This window comes from Gadus morhua, unplaced genomic scaffold, assembly GCF_902167405.1.
Source record: "Gadus morhua unplaced genomic scaffold, gadMor3.0, whole genome shotgun sequence".
Lineage (NCBI taxonomy): Eukaryota > Metazoa > Chordata > Actinopteri > Gadiformes > Gadidae > Gadus > Gadus morhua.
The window spans coordinates 1-14,186 of NW_021964003.1; the positions used below are offsets into that span (position 1 = coordinate 1).

The following is a 14,186-nucleotide window of genomic DNA, read 5'->3' on the forward strand; positions in this document are numbered from 1 at the left end:
GTACAGAAACAATGATTAGATCCATAATGAATGAATGAATACGTTATTCCAGACTCAGAGTTACATATTTGAACGCAATGCATTACACTGCTTGGGCGTCATCGTTTGCGTGATCTTTTGAAGAAACGTAGCGTTGCAAAACCTGGGATGGACTAAGGTGGACCGCCGTCATTGCAGCTCTCTGCTACGTCACTACACTGTCCACATGTTTCACAAATAGAGTTTGAGGAGACGTCGTCAGAGTCTGTATGTTGCTTAAATTCTCCAAAACAGTGGGCGCTAAAGATCAGCGCACGGTAGGCCATTGCATCCAATGAGCTCGAGTTGAAAATAGTATAATGCTTACAGCACCTGGTATTCCCAGGCGGTCACCCATCCAAGTACTAACCAGGCCCGACCCTGCTTAGCTTCCGAGATCAGACGAGATCGGGCGTGCCTAAGGTGGTATGGCCGTAAGCATTTATAGACTTGACCATATTAGCTTTTATACAGGGGGAGGACGTAAGGAGTGAGAGCGCTGCCGTGGCCAGAGACGGGACTTGTACAGAAACAATGATTAGATCCATAATGAATGAATGAATACGTTATTCCAGACTCAGAGTTACATATTTGAACGCAATGCATTACACTGCTTGGGCGTCATCGTTTGCGTGATCTTTTGAAGAAACGTAGCGTTGCAAAACCTGGGATGGACTAAGGTGGACCGCCGTCATTGCAGCTCTCTGCTACGTCACTACACTGTCCACATGTTTCACAAATAGAGTTTGAGGAGACGTCGTCAGAGTCTGTATGTTGCTTAAATTCTCCAAAACAGTGGGCGCTAAAGATCAGCGCACGGTAGGCCATTGCATCCAATGAGCTCGAGTTGAAAAAGTATAATGCTTACAGCACCAGGTATTCCCAGGCGGTCACCCATCCAAGTACTAACCAGGCCCGACCCTGCTTAGCTTCCGAGATCAGACGAGATCGGGCGTGCCTAATGGTGGTATGGCCGTAAGCAATTATAGACTTGACCATATTAGCTTTTATACAGGGGGAGGACGTAAGGAGTGAGAGCGCTGCCGTGGCCAGAGACGGGACTTGTACAGAAACAATGATTAGATCCATAATGAATGAATGAATACGTTATTCCAGACTCAGAGTTACATATTTGAACGCAATGCATTACACTGCTTTGGCGTCATCGTTTGCGTGATCTTTTGAAGAAACGTAGCGTTGCAAAACCTGGGATGGACTAAGGTGGACCGCCGTCATTGCAGCTCTCTGCTACGTCACTACACTGTCCACATGTTTCACAAATAGAGTTTGAGGAGACGTCGTCAGAGTCTGTATGTTGCTTAAATTCTCCAAAACAGTGGGCGCTAAAGATCAGCGCACGGTAGGCCATTGCATCCAATGAGCTCGAGTTGAAATAGTATAATGCTTACAGCACCTGGTATTCCCAGGCGGTCACCCATCCAAGTACTAACCAGGCCCGACCCTGCTTAGCTTCCGAGATCAGACGAGATCGGGCGTGCCTAAGGTGGTATGGCCGTAAGCAATTATAGACTTGACCATATTAGCTTTTATACAGGGGGAGGACGTAAGGAGTGAGAGCGCTGCCGTGGCCAGAGACGGGACTTGTACAGAAACAATGATTAGATCCATAATGAATGAATGAATACGTTATTCCAGACTCAGAGCTAACATATTTGAACGCAATGCATTACACTGCTTGGGCGTCATCGTTTGCGTGATCTTTTGAAGAAACGTAGCGTTGCAAAACCTGGGATGGACTAAGGTGGACCGCCGTCATTGCAGCTCTCTGCTACGTCACTACACTGTCCACATGTTTCACAAATAGAGTTTGAGGAGACGTCGTCAGAGTCTGTATGTTGCTTAAATTCTCCAAAACAGTGGGCGCTAAAGATCAGCGCACGGTAGGCCATTGCATCCAATGAGCTCGAGTTGAAAAAGTATAATGCTTACAGCACCTGGTATTCCCAGGCGGTCACCCATCCAAGTACTAACCAGGCCCGACCCTGCTTAGCTTCCGAGATCAGACGAGATCGGGCGTGCCTATGGTGGTATGGCCGTAAGCATTTATAGACTTGACCATAGTAAGCTTTTATACAGGGGGAGGACGTAAGGAGTGAGAGCGCTGCCGTGGCCAGAGACGGGACTTGTACAGAAACAATGATTAGATCCATAATGAATGAATGAATACGTTATTCCAGACTCAGAGTTACATATTTGAACGCAATGCATTACACTGCTTGGGCGTCATCGTTTGCGTGATCTTTTGAAGAAACGTAGCGTTGCAAAACCTGGGATGGACTAAGGTGGACCGCCGTCATTGCAGCTCTCTGCTACGTCAATACACTGTCCACATGTTTCACAAATAGAGTTTGAGGAGACGTCGTCAGAGTCTGTATGTTGCTTAAATTCTCCAAAACAGTGGGCGCTAAAGATCAGCGCACGGTAGGCCATTGCATCCAATGAGCTCGAGTTGAAATAGTATAATGCTTACAGCACCTGGTATTCCCAGGCGGTCACCCATCCAAGTACTAACCAGGCCCGACCCTGCTTAGCTTCCGAGATCAGACGAGATCGGGCGTGCCTAAGGTGGTATGGCCGTAACCAATTATAGACTTGACCATATTAGCTTTTATACAGGGGGAGGACGTAAGGAGTGAGAGCGCTGCCGTGGCCAGAGACGGGACTTGTACAGAAACAATGATTAGATCCATAATGAATGAATGAATACGTTATTCCAGACTCAGAGTTACATATTTGAACGCAATGCATTACACTGCTTGGGCGTCATCGTTTGCGTGATCTTTTGAAGAAACGTAGCGTTGCAAAACCTGGGATGGACTAAGGTGGACCGCCGTCATTGCAGCTCTCTGCTACGTCACTACACTGTCCACATGTTTCACAAATAGAGTTTGAGGAGACGTCGTCAGAGTCTGTATGTTGCTTAAATTCTCCAAAACAGTGGGCGCTAAAGATCAGCGCACGGTAGGCCATTGCATCCAATGAGCTCGAGTTGAAAATAGTATAATGCTTACAGCACCTGGTATTCCCAGGCGGTCACCCATCCAAGTACTAACCAGGCCCGACCCTGCTTAGCTTCCGAGATCAGACGAGATCGGGCGTGCCTAAGGTGGTATGGCCGTAAGCAATTATAGACTTGACCATATTAGCTTTTATACAGGGGGAGGACGTAAGGAGTGAGAGCGCTGCCGTGGCCAGAGACGGGACTTGTACAGAAACAATGATTAGATCCATAATGAATGAATGAATACGTTATTCCAGACTCAGAGTTACATATTTGAACGCAATGCATTACACTGCTTGGGCGTCATCGTTTGGGTGATCTTTTGAAGAAACGTAGCGTTGCAAAACCTGGGATGGACTAAGGTGGACCGCCGTCATTGCAGCTCTCTGCTACGTCACTACACTGTCCACATGTTTCACAAATAGAGTTTGAGGAGACGTCGTCAGAGTCTGTATGTTGCTTAAATTCTCCAAAACAGTGGGCGCTAAAGATCAGCGCACGGTAGGCCATTGCATCCAATGAGCTCGAGTTGAAAAAGTATAATGCTTACAGCACCTGGTATTCCCAGGCGGTCACCCATCCAAGTACTAACCAGGCCCGACCCTGCTTAGCTTCCGAGATCAGACGAGATCGGGCGTGCCTAAGGTGGTATGGCCGTAAGCATTATAGACTTGACCATATTAGCTTTTATACAGGGGGAGGACGTAAGGAGTGAGAGCGCTGCCGTGGCCAGAGACGGGACTTGTACAGAAACAATGATTAGATCCATAATGAATGAATGAATACGTTATTCCAGACTCAGAGTTACATATTTGAACGCAATGCATTACACTGCTTGGGCGTCATCGTTTGCGTGATCTTTTGAAGAAACGTAGCGTTGCAAAACCTGGGATGGACTAAGGTGGACCGCCGTCATTGCAGCTCTCTGCTACGTCACTACACTGTCCACATGTTTCACAAATAGAGTTTGAGGAGACGTCGTCAGAGTCTGTATGTTGCTTAAATTCTCCAAAACAGTGGGCGCTAAAGATCAGCGCACGGTAGGCCATTGCATCCAATGAGCTCGAGTTGAAAAAGTATAATGCTTACAGCACCTGGTATTCCCAGGCGGTCACCCATCCAAGTACTAACCAGGCCCGACCCTGCTTAGCTTCCGAGATCAGACGAGATCGGGCGTGCCTAAGGTGGTATGGCCGTAAGCATATTATAGACTTGACCATATTAGCTTTTATACAGGGGGAGGACGTAAGGAGTGAGAGCGCTGCCGTGGCCAGAGACGGGACTTGTACAGAAACAATGATTAGATCCATAATGAATGAATGAATACGTTATTCCAGACTCAGAGTTACATATTTGAACGCAATGCATTACACTGCTTGGGCGTCATCGTTTGCGTGATCTTTTGAAGAAACGTAGCGTTGCAAAACCTGGGATGGACTAAGGTGGACCGCCGTCATTGCAGCTCTCTGCTACGTCACTACACTGTCCACATGTTTCACAAATAGAGTTTGAGGAGACGTCGTCAGAGTCTGTATGTTGCTTAAATTCTCCAAAACAGTGGGCGCTAAAGATCAGCGCACGGTAGGCCATTGCATCCAATGAGCTCGAGTTGAAATAGTATAATGCTTACAGCACCTGGTATTCCCAGGCGGTCACCCATCCAAGTACTAACCAGGCCCGACCCTGCTTAGCTTCCGAGATCAGACGAGATCGGGCGTGCCTAAGGTGGTATGGCCGTAAGCAATTATAGACTTGACCATATTAGCTTTTATACAGGGGGAGGACGTAAGGAGTGAGAGCGCTGCCGTGGCCAGAGACGGGACTTGTACAGAAACAATGATTAGATCCATAATGAATGAATGAATACGTTATTCCAGACTCAGAGTTACATATTTGAACGCAATGCATTACACTGCTTGGGCGTCATCGTTTGCGTGATCTTTTGAAGAAACGTAGCGTTGCAAAACTTGGGATGGACTAAGGTGGACCGCCGTCATTGCAGCTCTCTGCTACGTCACTACACTGTCCACATGTTTCACAAATAGAGTTTGAGGAGACGTCGTCAGAGTCTGTATGTTGCTTAAATTCTCCAAAACAGTGGGCGCTAAAGATCAGCGCACGGTAGGCCATTGCATCCAATGAGCTCGAGTTGAAATAGTATAATGCTTACAGCACCTGGTATTCCCAGGCGGTCACCCATCCAAGTACTAACCAGGCCCGACCCTGCTTAGCTTCCGAGATCAGACGAGATCGGGCGTGCCTAAGGTGGTATGGCCGTAAGCAATTATAGACTTGACCATATTAGCTTTTATACAGGGGGAGGACGTAAGGAGTGAGAGCGCTGCCGTGGCCAGAGACGGGACTTGTACAGAAACAATGATTAGATCCATAATGAATGAATGAATACGTTATTCCAGACTCAGAGTTACATATTTGAACGCAATGCATTACACTGCTTGGGCGTCATCGTTTGCGTGATCTTTTAGAAGAAACGTAGCGTTGCAAAACCTGGGATGGACTAAGGTGGACCGCCGTCATTGCAGCTCTCTGCTACGTCACTACACTGTCCACATGTTTCACAAATAGAGTTTGAGGAGACGTCGTCAGAGTCTGTATGTTGCTTAAATTCTCCAAAACAGTGGGCGCTAAAGATCAGCGCACGGTAGGCCATTGCATCCAATGAGCTCGAGTTGAAAAAGTATAATGCTTACAGCACCTGGTATTCCCAGGCGGTCACCCATCCAAGTACTAACCAGGCCCGACCCTGCTTAGCTTCCGAGATCAGACGAGATCGGGCGTGCCTAAGGTGGTATGGCCGTAAGCATTTATAGACTTGACCATATTAGCTTTTATACAGGGGGAGGACGTAAGGAGTGAGAGCGCTGCCGTGGCCAGAGACGGGACTTGTACAGAAACAATGATTAGATCCATAATGAATGAATGAATACGTTATTCCAGACTCAGAGTTACATATTTGAACGCAATGCATTACACTGCTTGGGCGTCATCGTTTGCGTGATCTTTTGAAGAAACGTAGCGTTGCAAAACCTGGGATGGACTAAGGTGGACCGCCGTCATTGCAGCTCTCTGCTACGTCACTACACTGTCCACATGTTTCACAAATAGAGTTTGAGGAGACGTCGTCAGAGTCTGTATGTTGCTTAAATTCTCCAAAACAGTGGGCGCTAAAGATCAGCGCACGGTAGGCCATTGCATCCAATGAGCTCGAGTTGAAAAAGTATAATGCTTACAGCACCTGGTATTCCCAGGCGGTCACCCATCCAAGTACTAACCAGGCCCGACCCTGCTTAGCTTCCGAGATCAGACGAGATCGGGCGTGCCTAATGGTGGTATGGCCGTAAGCATTATAGACTTGACCATATTAGCTTTTATACAGGGGGAGGACGTAAGGAGTGAGAGCGCTGCCGTGGCCAGAGACGGGACTTGTACAGAAACAATGATTAGATCCATAATGAATGAATGAATACGTTATTCCAGACTCAGAGTTACATATTTGAACGCAATGCATTACACTGCTTGGGCGTCATCGTTTGCGTGATCTTTTGAAGAAACGTAGCGTTGCAAAACCTGGGATGGACTAAGGTGGACCGCCGTCATTGCAGCTCTCTGCTACGTCACTACACTGTCCACATGTTTCACAAATAGAGTTTGAGGAGACGTCGTCAGAGTCTGTATGTTGCTTAAATTCTCCAAAACAGTGGGCGCTAAAGATCAGCGCACGGTAGGCCATTGCATCCAATGAGCTCGAGTTGAAAAAGTATAATGCTTACAGCACCTGGTATTCCCAGGCGGTCACCCATCCAAGTACTAACCAGGCCCGACCCTGCTTAGCTTCCGAGATCAGACGAGATCGGGCGTGCCTAAGGTGGTATGGCCGTAAGCAATTATAGACTTGACCATATTAGCTTTTATACAGGGGGAGGACGTAAGGAGTGAGAGCGCTGCCGTGGCCAGAGACGGGACTTGTACAGAAACAATGATTAGATCCATAATGAATGAATGAATACGTTATTCCAGACTCAGAGTTACATATTTGAAGGCAATGCATTACACTGCTTTGGCGTCATCGTTTGCGTGATCTTTAGAAGAAACGTAGCGTTGCAAAACCTGGGATGGACTAAGGTGGACCGCCGTCATTGCAGCTCTCTGCTACGTCACTACACTGTCCACATGTTTCACAAATAGAGCTTGAGGAGACGTCGTCAGAGTCTGTATGTTGCTTAAATTCTCCAAAACAGTGGGCGCTAAAGATCAGCGCACGGTAGGCCATTGCATCCAATGAGCTCGAGTTGAAATAGTATAATGCTTACAGCACCTGGTATTCCCAGGCGGTCACCCATCCAAGTACTAACCAGGCCCGACCCTGCTTAGCTTCCGAGATCAGACGAGATCGGGCGTGCCTAAGGTGGTATGGCCGTAAGCAATTATAGACTTGACCATATTAGCTTTTATACAGGGGGAGGACGTAAGGAGTGAGAGCGCTGCCGTGGCCAGAGACGGGACTTGTACAGAAACAATGATTAGATCCATAATGAATGAATGAATACGTTATTCCAGACTCAGAGTTACATATTTGAACGCAATGCATTACACTGCTTGGGCGTCATCGTTTGCGTGATCTTTTGAAGAAACGTAGCGTTGCAAAACCTGGGATGGACTAAGGTGGACCGCCGTCATTGCAGCTCTCTGCTACGTCACTACACTGTCCACATGTTTCACAAATAGAGTTTGAGGAGACGTCGTCAGAGTCTGTATGTTGCTTAAATTCTCCAAAACAGTGGGCGCTAAAGATCAGCGCACGGTAGGCCATTGCATCCAATGAGCTCGAGTTGAAAAAGTATAATGCTTACAGCACCTGGTATTCCCAGGCGGTCACCCATCCAAGTACTAACCAGGCCCGACCCTGCTTAGCTTCCGAGATCAGACGAGATCGGGCGTGCCTAAGGTGGTATGGCCGTAAGCAATTATAGACTTGACCATATTAGCTTTTATACAGGGGGAGGACGTAAGGAGTGAGAGCGCTGCCGTGGCCAGAGACGGGACTTGTACAGAAACAATGATTAGATCCATAATGAATGAATGAATACGTTATTCCAGACTCAGAGTTACATATTTGAACGCAATGCATTACACTGCTTGGGCGTCATCGTTTGCGTGATCTTTTGAAGAAACGTAGCGTTGCAAAACCTGGGATGGACTAAGGTGGACCGCCGTCATTGCAGCTCTCTGCTACGTCACTACACTGTCCACATGTTTCACAAATAGAGTTTGAGGAGACGTCGTCAGAGTCTGTATGTTGCTTAAATTCTCCAAAACAGTGGGCGCTAAAGATCAGCGCACGGTAGGCCATTGCATCCAATGAGCTCGAGTTGAAAAAGTATAATGCTTACAGCACCTGGTATTCCCAGGCGGTCACCCATCCAAGTACTAACCAGGCCCGACCCTGCTTAGCTTCCGAGATCAGACGAGATCGGGCGTGCCTATGGTGGTATGGCCGTAAGCATTTATAGACTTGACCATATTAGCTTTTATACAGGGGGAGGACGTAAGGAGTGAGAGCGCTGCCGTGGCCAGAGACGGGACTTGTACAGAAACAATGATTAGATCCATAATGAATGAATGAATACGTTATTCCAGACTCAGAGCTAACATATTTGAACGCAATGCATTACACTGCTTGGGCGTCATCGTTTGCGTGATCTTTTGAAGAAACGTAGCGTTGCAAAACCTGGGATGGACTAAGGTGGACCGCCGTCATTGCAGCTCTCTGCTACGTCACTACACTGTCCACATGTTTCACAAATAGAGTTTGAGGAGACGTCGTCAGAGTCTGTATGTTGCTTAAATTCTCCAAAACAGTGGGCGCTAAAGATCAGCGCACGGTAGGCCATTGCATCCAATGAGCTCGAGTTGAAATAGTATAATGCTTACAGCACCTGGTATTCCCAGGCGGTCACCCATCCAAGTACTAACCAGGCCCGACCCTGCTTAGCTTCGGAGATCAGACGAGATCGGGCGTGCCTAAGGTGGTATGGCCGTAAGCAATTATAGACTTGACCATATTAGCTTTTATACAGGGGGAGGACGTAAGGAGTGAGAGCGCTGCCGTGGCCAGAGACGGGACTTGTACAGAAACAATGATTAGATCCATAATGAATGAATGAATACGTTATTCCAGACTCAGAGTTACATATTTGAACGCAATGCATTACACTGCTTGGGCGTCATCGTTTGCGTGATCTTTAGAAGAAACGTAGCGTTGCAAAACCTGGGATGGACTAAGGTGGACCGCCGTCATTGCAGCTCTCTGCTACGTCACTACACTGTCCACATGTTTCACAAATAGAGCTTTGAGGAGACGTCGTCAGAGTCTGTATGTTGCTTAAATTCTCCAAAACAGTCGGCGCTAAAGATCAGCGCACGGTAGGCCATTGCATCCAATGAGCTCGAGTTGAAATAGTATAATGCTTACAGCACCTGGTATTCCCAGGCGGTCACCCATCCAAGTACTAACCAGGCCCGACCCTGCTTAGCTTCCGAGATCAGACGAGATCGGGCGTGCCTAAGGTGGTATGGCCGTAAGCATATATACACTTGACCATATTAGCTTTTATACAGGGGGAGGACGTAAGGAGTGAGAGCGCTGCCGTGGCCAGAGACGGGACTTGTACAGAAACAATGATTAGATCCATAATGAATGAATGAATACGTTATTCCAGACTCAGAGTTACATATTTGAACGCAATGCATTACACTGCTTGGGCGTCATCGTTTGCGTGATCTTTTGAAGAAACGTAGCGTTGCAAAACCTGGGATGGACTAAGGTGGACCGCCGTCATTGCAGCTCTCTGCTACGTCACTACACTGTCCACATGTTTCACAAATAGAGTTTGAGGAGACGTCGTCAGAGTCTGTATGTTGCTTAAATTCTCCAAAACAGTGGGCGCTAAAGATCAGCGCACGGTAGGCCATTGCATCCAATGAGCTCGAGTTGAAAAAGTATAATGCTTACAGCACCTGGTATTCCCAGGCGGTCACCCATCCAAGTACTAACCAGGCCCGACCCTGCTTAGCTTCCGAGATCAGACGAGATCGGGCGTGCCTAAGGTGGTATGGCCGTAAGCAATTATAGACTTGACCATATTAGCTTTTATACAGGGGGAGGACGTAAGGAGTGAGAGCGCTGCCGTGGCCAGAGACGGGACTTGTACAGAAACAATGATTAGATCCATAATGAATGAATGAATACGTTATTCCAGACTCAGAGTTACATATTTGAACGCAATGCATTACACTGCTTGGGCGTCATCGTTTGCGTGATCTTTTGAAGAAACGTAGCGTTGCAAAACCTGGGATGGACTAAGGTGGACCGCCGTCATTGCAGCTCTCTGCTACGTCACTACACTGTCCACATGTTTCACAAATAGAGTTTGAGGAGACGTCGTCAGAGTCTGTATGTTGCTTAAATTCTCCAAAACAGTGGGCGCTAAAGATCAGCGCACGGTAGGCCATTGCATCCAATGAGCTCGAGTTGAAATAGTATAATGCTTACAGCACCTGGTATTCCCAGGCGGTCACCCATCCAAGTACTAACCAGGCCCGACCCTGCTTAGCTTCCGAGATCAGACGAGATCGGGCGTGCCTAAGGTGGTATGGCCGTAAGCAATTATAGACTTGACCATATTAGCTTTTATACAGGGGGAGGACGTAAGGAGTGAGAGCGCTGCCGTGGCCAGAGACGGGACTTGTACAGAAACAATGATTAGATCCATAATGAATGAATGAATACGTTATTCCAGACTCAGAGCAACATATTTGAACGCAATGCATTACACTGCTTGGGCGTCATCGTTTGCGTGATCTTTTGAAGAAACGTAGCGTTGCAAAACCTGGGATGGACTAAGGTGGACCGCCGTCATTGCAGCTCTCTGCTACGTCACTACACTGTCCACATGTTTCACAAATAGAGTTTGAGGAGACGTCGTCAGAGTCTGTATGTTGCTTAAATTCTCCAAAACAGTGGGCGCTAAAGATCAGCGCACGGTAGGCCATTGCATCCAATGAGCTCGAGTTGAAAAAGTATAATGCTTACAGCACCTGGTATTCCCAGGCGGTCACCCATCCAAGTACTAACCAGGCCCGACCCTGCTTAGCTTCCGAGATCAGACGAGATCGGGCGTGCCTAATGGTGGTATGGCCGTAAGCATTTATAGACTTGACCATATTAAGCTTTTATACAGGGGGAGGACGTAAGGAGTGAGAGCGCTGCCGTGGCCAGAGACGGGACTTGTACAGAAACAATGATTAGATCCATAATGAATGAATGAATACGTTATTCCAGACTCAGAGTTACATATTTGAACGCAATGCATTACACTGCTTGGGCGTCATCGTTTGCGTGATCTTTTGAAGAAACGTAGCGTTGCAAAACCTGGGATGGACTAAGGTGGACCGCCGTCATTGCAGCTCTCTGCTACGTCACTACACTGTCCACATGTTTCACAAATAGAGTTTGAGGAGACGTCGTCAGAGTCTGTATGTTGCTTAAATTCTCCAAAACAGTGGGCGCTAAAGATCAGCGCACGGTAGGCCATTGCATCCAATGAGCTCGAGTTGAAATAGTATAATGCTTACAGCACCTGGTATTCCCAGGCGGTCACCCATCCAAGTACTAACCAGGCCCGACCCTGCTTAGCTTCCGAGATCAGACGAGATCGGGCGTGCCTAAGGTGGTATGGCCGTAAGCAATTATAGACTTGACCATATTAGCTTTTATACAGGGGGAGGACGTAAGGAGTGAGAGCGCTGCCGTGGCCAGAGACGGGACTTGTACAGAAACAATGATTAGATCCATAATGAATGAATGAATACGTTATTCCAGACTCAGAGTTACATATTTGAACGCAATGCATTACACTGCTTGGGCGTCATCGTTTGCGTGATCTTTTGAAGAAACGTAGCGTTGCAAAACCTGGGATGGACTAAGGTGGACCGCCGTCATTGCAGCTCTCTGCTACGTCACTACACTGTCCACATGTTTCACAAATAGAGTTTGAGGAGACGTCGTCAGAGTCTGTATGTTGCTTAAATTCTCCAAAACAGTGGGCGCTAAAGATCAGCGCACGGTAGGCCATTGCATCCAATGAGCTCGAGTTGAAAAAGTATAATGCTTACAGCACCTGGTATTCCCAGGCGGTCACCCATCCAAGTACTAACCAGGCCCGACCCTGCTTAGCTTCCGAGATCAGACGAGATCGGGCGTGCCTAAGGTGGTATGGCCGTAAGCAATTATAGACTTGACCATATTAGCTTTTATACAGGGGGAGGACGTAAGGAGTGAGAGCGCTGCCGTGGCCAGAGACGGGACTTGTACAGAAACAATGATTAGATCCATAATGAATGAATGAATACGTTATTCCAGACTCAGAGTTACATATTTGAAGGCAATGCATTACACTGCTTGGGCGTCATCGTTTGCGTGATCTTTTGAAGAAACGTAGCGTTGCAAAACCTGGGATGGACTAAGGTGGACCGCCGTCATTGCAGCTCTCTGCTACGTCACTACACTGTCCACATGTTTCACAAATAGAGTTTGAGGAGACGTCGTCAGAGTCTGTATGTTGCTTAAATTCTCCAAAACAGTGGGCGCTAAAGATCAGCGCACGGTAGGCCATTGCATCCAATGAGCTCGAGTTGAAAAAGTATAATGCTTACAGCACCTGGTATTCCCAGGCGGTCACCCATCCAAGTACTAACCAGGCCCGACCCTGCTTAGCTTCCGAGATCAGACGAGATCGGGCGTGCCTAAGGTGGTATGGCCGTAAGCAATTATAGACTTGACCATATTAGCTTTTATACAGGGGGAGGACGTAAGGAGTGAGAGCGCTGCCGTGGCCAGAGACGGGACTTGTACAGAAACAATGATTAGATCCATAATGAATGAATGAATACGTTATTCCAGACTCAGAGTTACATATTTGAACGCAATGCATTACACTGCTTGGGCGTCATCGTTTGCGTGATCTTTTGAAGAAACGTAGCGTTGCAAAACCTGGGATGGACTAAGGTGGACCGCCGTCATTGCAGCTCTCTGCTACGTCACTACACTGTCCACATGTTTCACAAATAGAGTTTGAGGAGACGTCGTCAGAGTCTGTATGTTGCTTAAATTCTCCAAAACAGTGGGCGCTAAAGATCAGCGCACGGTAGGCCATTGCATCCAATGAGCTCGAGTTGAAAAAGTATAATGCTTACAGCACCTGGTATTCCCAGGCGGTCACCCATCCAAGTACTAACCAGGCCCGACCCTGCTTAGCTTCCGAGATCAGACGAGATCGGGCGTGCCTAAGGTGGTATGGCCGTAAGCATTATAGACTTGACCATATTAGCTTTTATACAGGGGGAGGACGTAAGGAGTGAGAGCGCTGCCGTGGCCAGAGACGGGACTTGTACAGAAACAATGATTAGATCCATAATGAATGAATGAATACGTTATTCCAGACTCAGAGTTACATATTTGAACGCAATGCATTACACTGCTTGGGCGTCATCGTTTGCGTGATCTTTTGAAGAAACGTAGCGTTGCAAAACCTGGGATGGACTAAGGTGGACCGCCGTCATTGCAGCTCTCTGCTACGTCACTACACTGTCCACATGTTTCACAAATAGAGTTTGAGGAGACGTCGTCAGAGTCTGTATGTTGCTTAAATTCTCCAAAACAGTGGGCGCTAAAGATCAGCGCACGGTAGGCCATTGCATCCAATGAGCTCGAGTTGAAAAAGTATAATGCTTACAGCACCTGGTATTCCCAGGCGGTCACCCATCCAAGTACTAACCAGGCCCGACCCTGCTTAGCTTCCGAGATCAGACGAGATCGGGCGTGCCTAAGGTGGTATGGCCGTAAGCAATTATAGACTTGACCATATTAGCTTTTATACAGGGGGAGGACGTAAGGAGTGAGAGCGCTGCCGTGGCCAGAGACGGGACTTGTACAGAAACAATGATTAGATCCATAATGAATGAATGAATACGTTATTCCAGACTCAGAGTTACATATTTGAACGCAATGCATTACACTGCTTGGGCGTCATCGTTTGCGTGATCTTTTGAAGAAACGTAGCGTTGC

The 14,186-nt window shown here is 47.5% G+C and overlaps 26 non-coding genes across 26 annotated transcripts; all 26 read right to left on the reverse strand.

Moving 5' to 3' along the window:
• Nucleotides 1-339: 339 nt before the first annotated feature.
• On the reverse strand, nt 340-458 carry LOC115538820 (5S ribosomal RNA). Its single transcript, XR_003975577.1, has one exon. It is a non-coding gene; the product is annotated as a 5S ribosomal RNA (ribosomal RNA).
• A 421-nt stretch (nt 459-879) lies between these two features.
• On the reverse strand, nt 880-999 carry LOC115538778 (5S ribosomal RNA). The gene has a single exon (XR_003975539.1). It is a non-coding gene; the product is annotated as a 5S ribosomal RNA (ribosomal RNA).
• Nucleotides 1,000-1,420: 421 nt separating this feature from the next.
• LOC115538832 (5S ribosomal RNA) lies at nt 1,421-1,539 on the reverse strand. The gene has a single exon (XR_003975589.1). It is a non-coding gene; the product is annotated as a 5S ribosomal RNA (ribosomal RNA).
• A 422-nt stretch (nt 1,540-1,961) lies between these two features.
• LOC115538834 (5S ribosomal RNA) lies at nt 1,962-2,080 on the reverse strand. The gene has a single exon (XR_003975591.1). It is a non-coding gene; the product is annotated as a 5S ribosomal RNA (ribosomal RNA).
• A 422-nt stretch (nt 2,081-2,502) lies between these two features.
• LOC115538842 (5S ribosomal RNA) lies at nt 2,503-2,621 on the reverse strand. The gene has a single exon (XR_003975599.1). It is a non-coding gene; the product is annotated as a 5S ribosomal RNA (ribosomal RNA).
• Nucleotides 2,622-3,043: 422 nt separating this feature from the next.
• Nucleotides 3,044-3,162, reverse strand: LOC115538843 (5S ribosomal RNA). Its single transcript, XR_003975600.1, has one exon. It is a non-coding gene; the product is annotated as a 5S ribosomal RNA (ribosomal RNA).
• Nucleotides 3,163-3,583: 421 nt separating this feature from the next.
• Nucleotides 3,584-3,702, reverse strand: LOC115538774 (5S ribosomal RNA). The gene has a single exon (XR_003975536.1). It is a non-coding gene; the product is annotated as a 5S ribosomal RNA (ribosomal RNA).
• A 420-nt stretch (nt 3,703-4,122) lies between these two features.
• On the reverse strand, nt 4,123-4,241 carry LOC115538787 (5S ribosomal RNA). The gene has a single exon (XR_003975547.1). It is a non-coding gene; the product is annotated as a 5S ribosomal RNA (ribosomal RNA).
• A 422-nt stretch (nt 4,242-4,663) lies between these two features.
• Nucleotides 4,664-4,782, reverse strand: LOC115538798 (5S ribosomal RNA). Its single transcript, XR_003975556.1, has one exon. It is a non-coding gene; the product is annotated as a 5S ribosomal RNA (ribosomal RNA).
• Nucleotides 4,783-5,203: 421 nt separating this feature from the next.
• On the reverse strand, nt 5,204-5,322 carry LOC115538801 (5S ribosomal RNA). The gene has a single exon (XR_003975559.1). It is a non-coding gene; the product is annotated as a 5S ribosomal RNA (ribosomal RNA).
• Nucleotides 5,323-5,744: 422 nt separating this feature from the next.
• LOC115538802 (5S ribosomal RNA) lies at nt 5,745-5,863 on the reverse strand. Its single transcript, XR_003975560.1, has one exon. It is a non-coding gene; the product is annotated as a 5S ribosomal RNA (ribosomal RNA).
• A 421-nt stretch (nt 5,864-6,284) lies between these two features.
• LOC115538770 (5S ribosomal RNA) lies at nt 6,285-6,404 on the reverse strand. The gene has a single exon (XR_003975532.1). It is a non-coding gene; the product is annotated as a 5S ribosomal RNA (ribosomal RNA).
• A 420-nt stretch (nt 6,405-6,824) lies between these two features.
• Nucleotides 6,825-6,943, reverse strand: LOC115538803 (5S ribosomal RNA). Its single transcript, XR_003975561.1, has one exon. It is a non-coding gene; the product is annotated as a 5S ribosomal RNA (ribosomal RNA).
• A 421-nt stretch (nt 6,944-7,364) lies between these two features.
• On the reverse strand, nt 7,365-7,483 carry LOC115538804 (5S ribosomal RNA). The gene has a single exon (XR_003975562.1). It is a non-coding gene; the product is annotated as a 5S ribosomal RNA (ribosomal RNA).
• A 421-nt stretch (nt 7,484-7,904) lies between these two features.
• Nucleotides 7,905-8,023, reverse strand: LOC115538805 (5S ribosomal RNA). Its single transcript, XR_003975563.1, has one exon. It is a non-coding gene; the product is annotated as a 5S ribosomal RNA (ribosomal RNA).
• A 421-nt stretch (nt 8,024-8,444) lies between these two features.
• Nucleotides 8,445-8,563, reverse strand: LOC115538835 (5S ribosomal RNA). Its single transcript, XR_003975592.1, has one exon. It is a non-coding gene; the product is annotated as a 5S ribosomal RNA (ribosomal RNA).
• Nucleotides 8,564-8,985: 422 nt separating this feature from the next.
• Nucleotides 8,986-9,104, reverse strand: LOC115538779 (5S ribosomal RNA). Its single transcript, XR_003975540.1, has one exon. It is a non-coding gene; the product is annotated as a 5S ribosomal RNA (ribosomal RNA).
• A 422-nt stretch (nt 9,105-9,526) lies between these two features.
• Nucleotides 9,527-9,645, reverse strand: LOC115538806 (5S ribosomal RNA). Its single transcript, XR_003975564.1, has one exon. It is a non-coding gene; the product is annotated as a 5S ribosomal RNA (ribosomal RNA).
• Nucleotides 9,646-10,066: 421 nt separating this feature from the next.
• On the reverse strand, nt 10,067-10,185 carry LOC115538807 (5S ribosomal RNA). Its single transcript, XR_003975565.1, has one exon. It is a non-coding gene; the product is annotated as a 5S ribosomal RNA (ribosomal RNA).
• Nucleotides 10,186-10,606: 421 nt separating this feature from the next.
• Nucleotides 10,607-10,725, reverse strand: LOC115538809 (5S ribosomal RNA). Its single transcript, XR_003975567.1, has one exon. It is a non-coding gene; the product is annotated as a 5S ribosomal RNA (ribosomal RNA).
• A 421-nt stretch (nt 10,726-11,146) lies between these two features.
• On the reverse strand, nt 11,147-11,266 carry LOC115538771 (5S ribosomal RNA). The gene has a single exon (XR_003975533.1). It is a non-coding gene; the product is annotated as a 5S ribosomal RNA (ribosomal RNA).
• Nucleotides 11,267-11,688: 422 nt separating this feature from the next.
• On the reverse strand, nt 11,689-11,807 carry LOC115538810 (5S ribosomal RNA). The gene has a single exon (XR_003975568.1). It is a non-coding gene; the product is annotated as a 5S ribosomal RNA (ribosomal RNA).
• A 421-nt stretch (nt 11,808-12,228) lies between these two features.
• LOC115538811 (5S ribosomal RNA) lies at nt 12,229-12,347 on the reverse strand. The gene has a single exon (XR_003975569.1). It is a non-coding gene; the product is annotated as a 5S ribosomal RNA (ribosomal RNA).
• A 421-nt stretch (nt 12,348-12,768) lies between these two features.
• Nucleotides 12,769-12,887, reverse strand: LOC115538812 (5S ribosomal RNA). The gene has a single exon (XR_003975570.1). It is a non-coding gene; the product is annotated as a 5S ribosomal RNA (ribosomal RNA).
• Nucleotides 12,888-13,308: 421 nt separating this feature from the next.
• Nucleotides 13,309-13,427, reverse strand: LOC115538813 (5S ribosomal RNA). Its single transcript, XR_003975571.1, has one exon. It is a non-coding gene; the product is annotated as a 5S ribosomal RNA (ribosomal RNA).
• Nucleotides 13,428-13,847: 420 nt separating this feature from the next.
• On the reverse strand, nt 13,848-13,966 carry LOC115538814 (5S ribosomal RNA). The gene has a single exon (XR_003975572.1). It is a non-coding gene; the product is annotated as a 5S ribosomal RNA (ribosomal RNA).
• Nucleotides 13,967-14,186: the final 220 nt, after the last annotated feature.